Source organism: Triticum urartu, chromosome 6A (assembly GCF_056163025.1).
Source record: "Triticum urartu cultivar PI428250 chromosome 6A, HENAU_Tu73, whole genome shotgun sequence".
NCBI classification, from domain to species: Eukaryota; Viridiplantae; Streptophyta; class Magnoliopsida; order Poales; family Poaceae; genus Triticum; species Triticum urartu.
The window spans coordinates 183,149,513-183,159,686 of record NC_141878.1 but is presented as its reverse complement, the minus strand read 5'-3'; positions in this window follow the sequence as shown (position 1 = coordinate 183,159,686).

Genomic DNA, 10,174 nt, shown 5'->3' with positions numbered 1-10,174 from the left:
GTAGATTTCTCAGCAGGACCACAGCTTGCCGTATGTCTTCTAGCAAAAGCTTCAGAATGCTGGCTCTGGCATCGGAGGCTTGGGCATGCTGGCATGAGGAACCTCCACACCCTGGCAAATAAGAAGCATGTCATAGGCATCGAGGGCGTCAAGTTCAAGAAAGATCACTTATGCAGTGCCTGTGAGGCAGGAAAGATGACGAGGGCCAAACATCCCTCGAAGACAATCATGACCACTACTCGACCCTTCGAACTGCTTCACATGGATCTCTTCGGTCCCACTCATTACTCAACTCTTACTACTACTGCTTGCCTCTATGGCTTTGTTATTGTTGATGATTATTCTAGATATACTTGGGTGCTGAAAGTGCGTTATATCGACTAGAGGGGGGGTGAACAGGCAATTTTTATGAAAGTCTTCAAAACGTGGAAGTTATGAAGACAAACAGCAGAGATATGCCTATTACTATGCAGCGGAAGTAAGACTACACTAGGCAAGCCATGGTCAAGTATCAACAGAGTGAAAGCACAGTGACAAACAGCTTCAGTGTAATAAGGATCAAGTAGGAAGAAGTTATGAAGCCAAACAGATCATGCATTCACGTTGTGAAGACAAATGATAAAGCAAGCACGCAATGACTTCACAATGAGTAACAGCAAGAGAAGGAAGTGAAGATGAAACCAGTGACTCGTTGAAGACAATGATCTGTTGGACCAGTTCCAGTTGCTGTGACAACTGTACGTCTGGTTGGAGCGGCTAGGTATTTAAACCTTAGGACACACAGTCCCGGACACCCAGTCCTGAACACACAGTTCAGGACACCAAGTCCTCACCGTAATCTCCTTGAGCTAAGGTCACTTAGTCCTCGCCCAATCACTCTAGTAAGTCTTCAAGGTAGACTCCCAAACCTTCACAGACTTCGTTCACTGGCAATCCACAATGTCTCTTGGATGCTCTGAACGCGATGCCTAACCGTCTGGAGGATTCACAGTCCTCAAGTGTAATAAGTCTTCAGATCACACAGACAAGAAGACTTAAGTGATGCCCAATGTTCTCTGGCTCTGGGTGGTTAGGGCTTTTCTCCTCGCTAGGAATTTTCTCTCAAAGGCTTCGAGGTGGGTTGCTCTCAAACGACAAAAGTCGTGCACTGAAATCTGAGCAGCCAACCGTTTATGGTTGTAGGGGGTGGGCTATTTATAGCCACTTGGCAACCCGACCTGATTTGTCCGAAATGACCCTGGGTCACTAAGGAACTGATACGTGTCTCAACGGTCAGATTTCAAACTCTCATGGCAACTTTACTTGGGCTACAAGCAAAGCTGACTTGTCCGGATCTGGACAAGATTCGCTCTCATTGTTTTCACTCGAAGACATAGGTTTTTGGTTTTGGCATCACTTCAGTCATTCTGACTGGTTCTCCTGGACCCCACTTAACAGTACGATGGTTCCTATGACTCAACACAAAAGAAAAAGAACTACGAAAGATCTACGTCTTCGAGCTCCATAGGCTTCATAACGTGTCTTCTTTTGTCATAGTCTTCAATATGAATATCTTCATATACCACCTTTGACTTCAATGTCTTCATACATTTTTAGGGGTCATCTCTGGTAGTAAAACCGAATCAATGAGGGACTTCTACCTGTGTTATCCTGCAATTCTCACAAACACATTAGTCCCTCAACTAGGTTTGTCGTCAATACTCCAAAACCAACTAGGGGTGGCACTAGATGCACTTACAATCTCCCCCTTTTTGGTGATTGATGACAAACTAGTTGAAGTTTTCAACGGGGAATATAATCTGTGAAATTTGTAAAGGATAGGGAATTGTCTTCATAAGTTGCAAGGGCTCCCCCTGAAGATGTGCATATAAGTAATTTGCCTTTGGAATGCAAATGCACATGGCAGGTTGTACTTGTGGAGGTCCACTTCAACTTATGATGACAATCCACTATGCATGTGAAGGTATATGAAGATAATGACGTGCATAATGGAAAATGGACGTCTGCAGAATGAGATAAGTGCGGAATTTATCGTCGCACATGCGGAATTTATCTTCGCAAAATAGGATGGCAAACAAGTAGTAGACGACCATCTGGTTTAAGTGTTACAACTCATAAGAACCAAATGTAAAACGAGAGTTGTAAGCACGAAGCAAAATATAACAAAACATAAAGCACCCGCCCATATGGACCCGCTTGAAGACTATCAACCCATATGCTTCTCCCCCTTTTGTCAGCAGGACCAAAAAGGTTTGAAGACATAGAGTGTCTACTCGTTCCCAGGAGCAGCAGGGTCGTTGGAGGTGTTTGGTGGTGCAGAAGAGGGTGGTGGTGAAGTTGCATCGTCTTCATCCTCGATGACTCGTGCAGTTACTGTGGCAGCAGATGAAGAGAACTCAGAGTCTTCAAGTGATGGTGTGCTTAGCATCACAGCCCTTCTAGGAGGTGTGGTGTCAAACTTGAATCGCTCAGTGAAGCCATCCTCTTCAAGTTCAGCTTCAGTACACATCATTGATAGCCCTTTCCATGTACGACGACAGGTTTCATGGGTAACGAAAGCATTCTTGGTGGCAAGATTTCAAAGACGATTAACATCCACCAAGAGGCTTTTCATCTGACGCTTTAGCCAGTCATGATGCCTATCTTGTTTTTGATGAAGGGCCACAAGAAGCTCTCGGTCATTGAGAACACGAGCGCGCTTCTTGGGTCTTGAAGCAGTTGCACTGTCAGTGGCCTCAGTTGAAGCAGGGTGTGGTGCACGTGTAGTGCCAGCCAAAGGATACACCCTGGAGATGGCTTCAACACTTTCAACGTTTTGAGTGAAGCTCTGGTGTTCTGCATTCTAAAGACTCAAAGGTTGCTTGGCAGGCTCAGGATATATAGCTTCAGCAGAGGTATCCACATCTGGCAAGAAAATCCGATGGTTGCGGGCTGAGGGCTGATATGAGATCGTAGAGTGAAGCTTGATCAGTCTCATTAGCCAAGTAGCATAGAACTTTAAACCAAACAGATCTGAGCCTGATGCAGCTAGTTGGCGTATGAAGAAATCCTATGCGTTGAAGCATTTGCCATGAAGGATACAGAATATCAGAGTCTTCATTGCACCCTCGATCTTGGCATGTGGAGAGTGCCCTTTGATAGGCCAGAGAGTCCTCCGGATAATGTGATAGATGGTTCTGGGCAGGTACTCAAAGTCTTCAACGAAGAACTCTGTTGGATAAGGAGCATCGTGGGGCAATGGCTTCATCATGGAGAGCATCTGACTCATATTCGGTTCAGGCCTCTGGAATATGCTCTCAAGAGCTTCAGTGTGTAGTGAACAGCCTTCCTCGAAGAATTCGCCAGGAGTGGGCAGGCCGGTGAGATCAATGATATCAAATGCATTGGCTTCGTGATGGACATTGCCGGTCATCCGCTCCAGGGCCCAAGTCTTCGGATCTCTGTTGTATCCTTTGATGTGGAGGGTGGCATAGAATTGCAGCAGAAGCTCTTCATTCTAGTGCTCTTCATCAGTTACAAACTGCAGCAGACCCACTTGCTTGAAGCAATCCAATGCTTCCTCTAAACAGGGCAGACCAGCAATGGCTTCAACATCAAGGCGCTTGTGCGGGAAGATGCGACCTTGGTTGTATAGGATGCATGAATAGTAGCTACGCTGAGGATAGCTCCAGAACCTATCTGATGAAATCCTTTCCCTTGAATAGGGGTTCTTGGAGATGTTGAAGAACGTATTATCTGCCTTGAAGCTATTGATGTTAAAGGATCCTGAAAGTGCGTTATATCGACTAGAGGGGGGGGGGTGAATAGGCGATTTTTATGAAAGTCTTCAAAACTTGGGAGTTATGAAGACAAACAGTGAAGATTATGCCTATTACTATGCAGCGGAAGTTAGATTACACTATGCCAGCCATGGTCATGTATTCAATAGAGTGAAAGCACAGTGACAAACAGCTTCAGTGTAATAAGGATCAAGTAGGAAGAAGTTATGAAGCCAAACAGATCATGCATTCACGTTGTGAAGACAAATGATAAAGCAAGCACGCAATGACTTCACAATGAGTAACAGCAAGAGAAGGAAGTGAAGATGAAACCAGTGACTCGTTGAAGACAATGATATGTTGGACCAGTTCCAGTTGCTGTGACAACTGTACGTCTGGTTGGAGCGGCTAGGTATTTAAACCTTAGGACACACAGTCCCGGACACCCAGTCCTGAACACACAGTTCAGGACACCAAGTCCTCACCGTAATCTCCTTGAGCTAAGGTCACTTAGTCCTCGCCCAATCACTCTGGTAAGTCTTCAAGGTAGACTCCCAAACCTTCACAGACTTCGTTCACTGGCAATCCACAATGTCTCTTGGATGCTCTGAACGCGACGCCTAACCGTCTGGAGGATTCACAGTCCTCAAGTGTAATAAGTCTTCAGATCACACAGACTTAAGTGATGCCCAATTTACTCTGGCTCTGGGTGGTTAGGGCTTTTCTCCTCACTAGGAATTTTCTCTCAAAGGCTTCGAGGTGGGTTGCTCTCAAACGACAAAAGCCGTGCACTGAAATCTGAGCAGCCGACTGTTTATGGTTGTGGGGGTGGGCTATTTATAGCCACTTGGCAACCCGACCTGATTTGTCCGAAATGACCCTGGGTCACTAAGGAACTGACACGTGTCTCAACGGTCAGATTTCGAACTCTCATGGCAACTTTACTTGGGCTACAAGCAAAGCTGACTTGTCCGGCTCTGGACAAGATTTGCTCTCATTGTTTTCACTCGAAGACATAGGTTTTTGATTTAGGCATCACTTAAGTCATTCTGACTTGTTCTCCTGGACCCCACTTAACAGTACGGTGGTTCCTATGACTCAACAAAAATAAAAAGAACTACGAAAGATCTAAGTCTTCGAGTTCCATAGGCTTCATAACGTGTCTTCTGTTGTCATAGTCTTCAATGTGAATATCTTCATATACCACCTTTGACTTCAATGTCTTCATTCATTTTTAGGGGTCATCTCTGGTAGTAAAACCGAATCAATGAGGGACTTCTACATGTGTTATCCTGCAATTCTCACAAACACATTAGTCCCTCAACTAGGTTTGTCGTCAATACTCCAAAACCAACTAGGGGTGGCACTAGATGCACTTACAATCTCCCCCTTTTTGGTGATTGATGACAAACTAGTTGAAGTTTTCAACGGGGAATATAAAGTGTGAAGTCTGTAAAGGAATTGTCATCATAAGTTGCAAGTGCTCCCCCTGAAGATGTGCATATAAGTTAATTTGCTTTTGGAATGCAAATGCACATGGCAGGTTGTACTTGTGGAGATCAGCTTCAGCTTATGATGACAATCTACTATGCATGTGAAAGTATATGAAGATAATAACATGCATAATGGAAAATGGACGTCTGCAGAATGAGATGAGTGCGGAATTTATCGTCGCACATGCGGAATTTATCTTCGCAAAAGGAGTGGTAAAACAAGTAGCAGACGACCATCGAGTTTTAGTGTTTACAACTCAAAAGAACCAAATGAAGCAAAACAAGAGTTGCAAACACGAAGCAAGTAAAACAAAACAAGGCACCCGCCCATATTGACCCGCTTGAAGACTATAAACATCATATGCTTCTCCCCCTTTTCTCAGGAATGACCAAAAAGGTTTGAAGACATAGAGTTTTCTACGCGTTCCCATGCGCAGCAGGGTCGGTGGAGTTGTTTGGCGGTGCTGAGCTTTGAGGTGCTGAAGCGGGTGGTGGTGAAGTAGCATCATCATCTTCATCAATGATCCTCGCAGTGACGGTGGCAGCAGATGAGGAATACTCAGAGTCTTCAAGTGACGGTGTGTTGCGCATCACAGCCCTCCTAGGAGGTGTGGTGTCAAATTTGAAGCGCTCTGTGAAGCCATCCTCTTCAAGTTCAGCTTCAGTGCAGATCATTGAGAGCCCTTTCCACGTACGACAGCAAGTCTCATGCGTAACGAAGGCATTCTTGGTGGCCAGGTTTCGAAGACGGTTGACATCCACCAAGAGGCTCTTCATCTGACGTTTCAGCCATTCGTGATGCCTATCTTGCTTTTGGTGAAGGGCCACAAGAAGCTCTCGGTCAGTGAGGACACGAGCACGCTTCTTGGGTCTTGGAGCGTTTGTGCTATCTGTGGCTTCAGTTGATGCTGGTGCACATGTAGTGCCAGCCATAGGATAGACCCTGGACATGGCTTCAACACCTTCAACATTCTGCGTGAATCTCTGGTGTTCGGCATTCTGAAGACTTATTGGTTGCTTGGCAGGCTCAGGGTATATTGCTTCAGCAGAGATATCCACATCTGGCAGGAAGATGCGATGGTTTCGGGCTGAGGGCTGATACGAAATTGTAGAGTGCAGTTTGATTAGCCTCATCACCCAAGGGGCATAGATTTTTAGACCAAATGAGTCCGAGCCTGACACAGCAAGTTGTCGTATGAAAAGATCCTGTGCATTGAAGCATTTGCCATGCATGATATAGAATATGAGAGTCTTCATTGCACCCTCAATCTTGGCATGTGGAGAGTGTCCCTTAATGGGCTAGAGAGTCCGCCGGATAATATGATATATGGTCCTGGGCAGGTACTCTAGGTCTTCAACGAAGAACTCAGTTGGATAGGGTGCATCTTGAGGCAATGGCTTCATCATTGAGAGCATCTGACTCATATTGGGTTCAGGTCTCTGAAATATGCTCTCAATAGCTTCAGAATGAAGTTGACACCCTTCCTCGAAGAATTCGCCTGGAGTGGGCAGGCCAGTGAGCTCAATGTATTGAATGCATTGGCTTCATGATGGACATTTCCGGTCATCCACTCCAGGATCCAAGTCTTAGGATCTCTGTTGTAGCCTTTGATGTGGAGAGTGGCATAAAACTGAAGCAGAAGCTCTTCGTTCCAGTGCTCTTCATCAGTCACGAACGGCAGCAGACCCACTTGCCTGAAGCAGTCCAAAGCTTCCTCAAGACATGGCAGACCAGCAATAGCTTCAACCTCAAGGCGCTTGTGTGGGAAGATGCGACCTTGGTTGTATAAGATGCAAGAATAATAGCTGCACTATGAATAGCTCCAGAACCTGTCTGATACAATCCTTTCCCTTGAATAGGGGTTCTTGGAGCTATCGAAAAATGTGTTGTCTGCCTTGAAGCTGTTTACATCAAAGGAGCCAGGTGCTGATGCAGGACCTGGGAACCTTGGAAGCCTTGGGACTGGCTTCTGGACATGAGGCCTGTGCTCTATGTGATAGTCAAATTGTGGACCTGCAGCAGACTCAGGAACTGAAGTGTCTGGCTCAGTGGCTTCGCTGTCCGCTGAAGCATTTGGTGGGGCGGGCTCCACATTGGCTTCAGTGTTAGTAGTTTGAGGGACATCTTCAGGCACGTTCTCTTGGGGAACTGCATCTTGATGGAGCGAGGGAGTGAGTTCTGGAGGTGCTTCTTCATTGTCTTCGGCTGATGCAGCCGGAATTTCTGCAGACTGGACTTGAGGCCGTGGACCTTTGCGAAGCCTACGGAACGCAGACGACGCTTGTGGTGTCGAAGTGGGCTGGGCCTGAATGTCTTCTTCCTCCTGAGGGCGATCCGCCCATGACTCATCTTGTGCCATTGGCGTCAGAGGACGACCAATGCTGATGGGTTCGCTTGTTTCAAGCTGAGGAAGGGCTGCATCACCTTGCACATTGTTCTGATGACCAATGTCTTCAGCAGCTAGTGGGTCGGCTGCTGAAATATCTTCAGCGTCAGGTGCCTCTGTGGGAGCAGGCTCATGAACTGTTAGTCTTCTTTCTGCATTGGGGTGAATGACAGAAAGGGGTTCAACCATCAAGGGCTCTGTGGGAGCAACCCTAGATTTCTTAGTCTTGCGCTTCTTTTTACTGGGGGCAGAAGGAGAGGCTTCAGAGCTCTTTCTTTTTCTGGCTTCAGCTTCTGCAGCTCTTGTCTTCTTTAGCTCTGAAGCTGTTGACCGGCTCTTTGGTTCGAGCCAGTCGTGGCGGTTGGGAAGACAATGGAAGTGGCTGCTTGTCTTGATGCCTCTGGTTCACTCACAGCAGGCTGCTTCTTCTTCTTTGCGGCCATCTTGGGGTCGATGCCTGGACGCCCAAGTGCCTTGCGCTTTTCAGCCTAGTTGTAGGCTTGAACACATTTGTCAGCCAATGACTTCATCCTTTCACGCGAGCCTTGAGCTTCAGCACGCTTCTTCAGAAAGTTTTCTTTGAGATCATGCAGCATGATTTTGAAGCTTCTGACTTCCTGCACGCTGAGACTGGCCATGTGCTTCTTGAACTGAGCTTTTTCGTGATCAATTTTCTGCTTCATCTCAACAATGCGCTGAGCAATGGCCAGTTCTGAAGCAATTGCGCCTTGGAAGGCGACGCTGAGTCCAACAGGCAGCTGCAGATCATTGAAGCTTATATCTGGTGTGTCAAACCATTCATCGATGAAGCTGTGGATGATGGCGACATCAAAGAGAGGCAGATTGTTGAAGATTTCCGCTTCCTCCTTGCTTTTGATGAGCTGTTCTAGTGCGTCATCGCCCAGATCTTCATCGCTTGATAGATCAATGGCTTCACTGCGTAGAATGGCAGCAGCAGTGAGCTCTTTGCCTGTGTATTGTTGGGGCTTCTTATCCTTCAGGGGCTTGGAGATGCGGGATACATCTTCAGACTGCACACTGACTTCAGGAGGTGCTGTTTTCAATGGCTTTGCCCTTGAGATTTTTGAGGCAGGGGCCGGCTTCGAAGCTTTTGGTTTCTTTGTCTGCTTTGGCTTCGGCACAGCAGGAGCTTCATCAGACTCAGAATCAGCTGGAGGGTCATTCACAGCAGTCCCTTGGACTAAGATGTGGGTGATCAGGCCCTCAAGATTGGCAAACGGACCGATGATATTGGGTTCCGCGTCGCGTGTGCCATCTGCCCTTGGTGAGGAGGGACCAGGATTGAAGTCAAGCCCAAATTTCTTCTTGTTTAGCTTCGCAGACTGTTGAGCAAACTGAAAGTTGCGTTTGAAGAGATTGTCATCACGACACCAGAGAAGTCACGACGGATGTGCATCATCAGGCTGTGGTCCTCGGACCATGCATGGGTAGAAGCCTTGAGCAATGGCTTCATCTCTGGTTCTGGGTACAAGGTTCTTGTATAAGATATCCCCCCATGGACTCTTGATTGCATTCTTTTCAGCATACTCCTGGGTGACGAAGCGGTATTTGAACCACTTTTCTGCCCAATAGCGTCGAATCCATTGGATCCGGGTTTTGCGCTGCCCATAGCTCTCTTCTGGATCTGTTTTGTACATTTCTGCCAAGTCTTCAGGTAGATCCTTGGAAGTTCCCTCACATCTCTGTCTGCCCCCCTTTCTTGCTGCTGCAACTGAAGCCATTAACTTTAACTTGAAAGGCTTCAAAACTTTCAAAGGCTTTCTTTTTCTGGACAAACAGGAACTGGCTTCAGGAGAGTTTATGTGATGCTGTAGGAATTCTGCAAATGAATGCAGACTATGAGAACCGAAGGATTCTCCCACGGACATGTACCTGTGACAGCATTAAGGTGCGAGGGAAGGGGAAGAGGTCATATGCATTCTCAGAAGGTTTTGAAGATTAATCAGTTTAGAAGACATTGACCTCATTGTGCGAAGACATTCACTTATAGATAAGAAGTTGGTTCCAGATTTGTACGAACCCATAGATCAGTACAAGTGAGGAATCTAACTACTTTATGAAGCACAAGTGAATATACTAGGCATGTTATGAGATGCAGCGAGATATCTAACTGGTGTGAAGAGAAACTTCTTATGGTTGAAAGTGACAGAACCAAGAGATCAAAAGAGGCTGTAAAAAGAAGTTTTATTTACCACACTGGAACTGCTAGACGGAAGGAAGTTGATGCCGAGCAGTTCAGTCCTCCGTTCCCTAACTTGGCGACGGAAAACACCTACGGCGACGGCGGAGAGGACGATGTCCGCGGTCGGCGTGAGGACGGCGTTGGAGAGGTTGCGGCAGCGAAGCGCTTCGTCTCCGGCGTCGTCGGGTGCTAGCGGTGGCGCTAGGGTTCGTGCGAGGATGGAAGAAGGAGATAATGACTGCGGTAAGTGTGAATTTATAGACTTAGAGGCGGCACTGTGCTATTACGCAGGTGCCCCTGGCGGCTCGCATTTGAGGCACGCGTGGCCAGTTA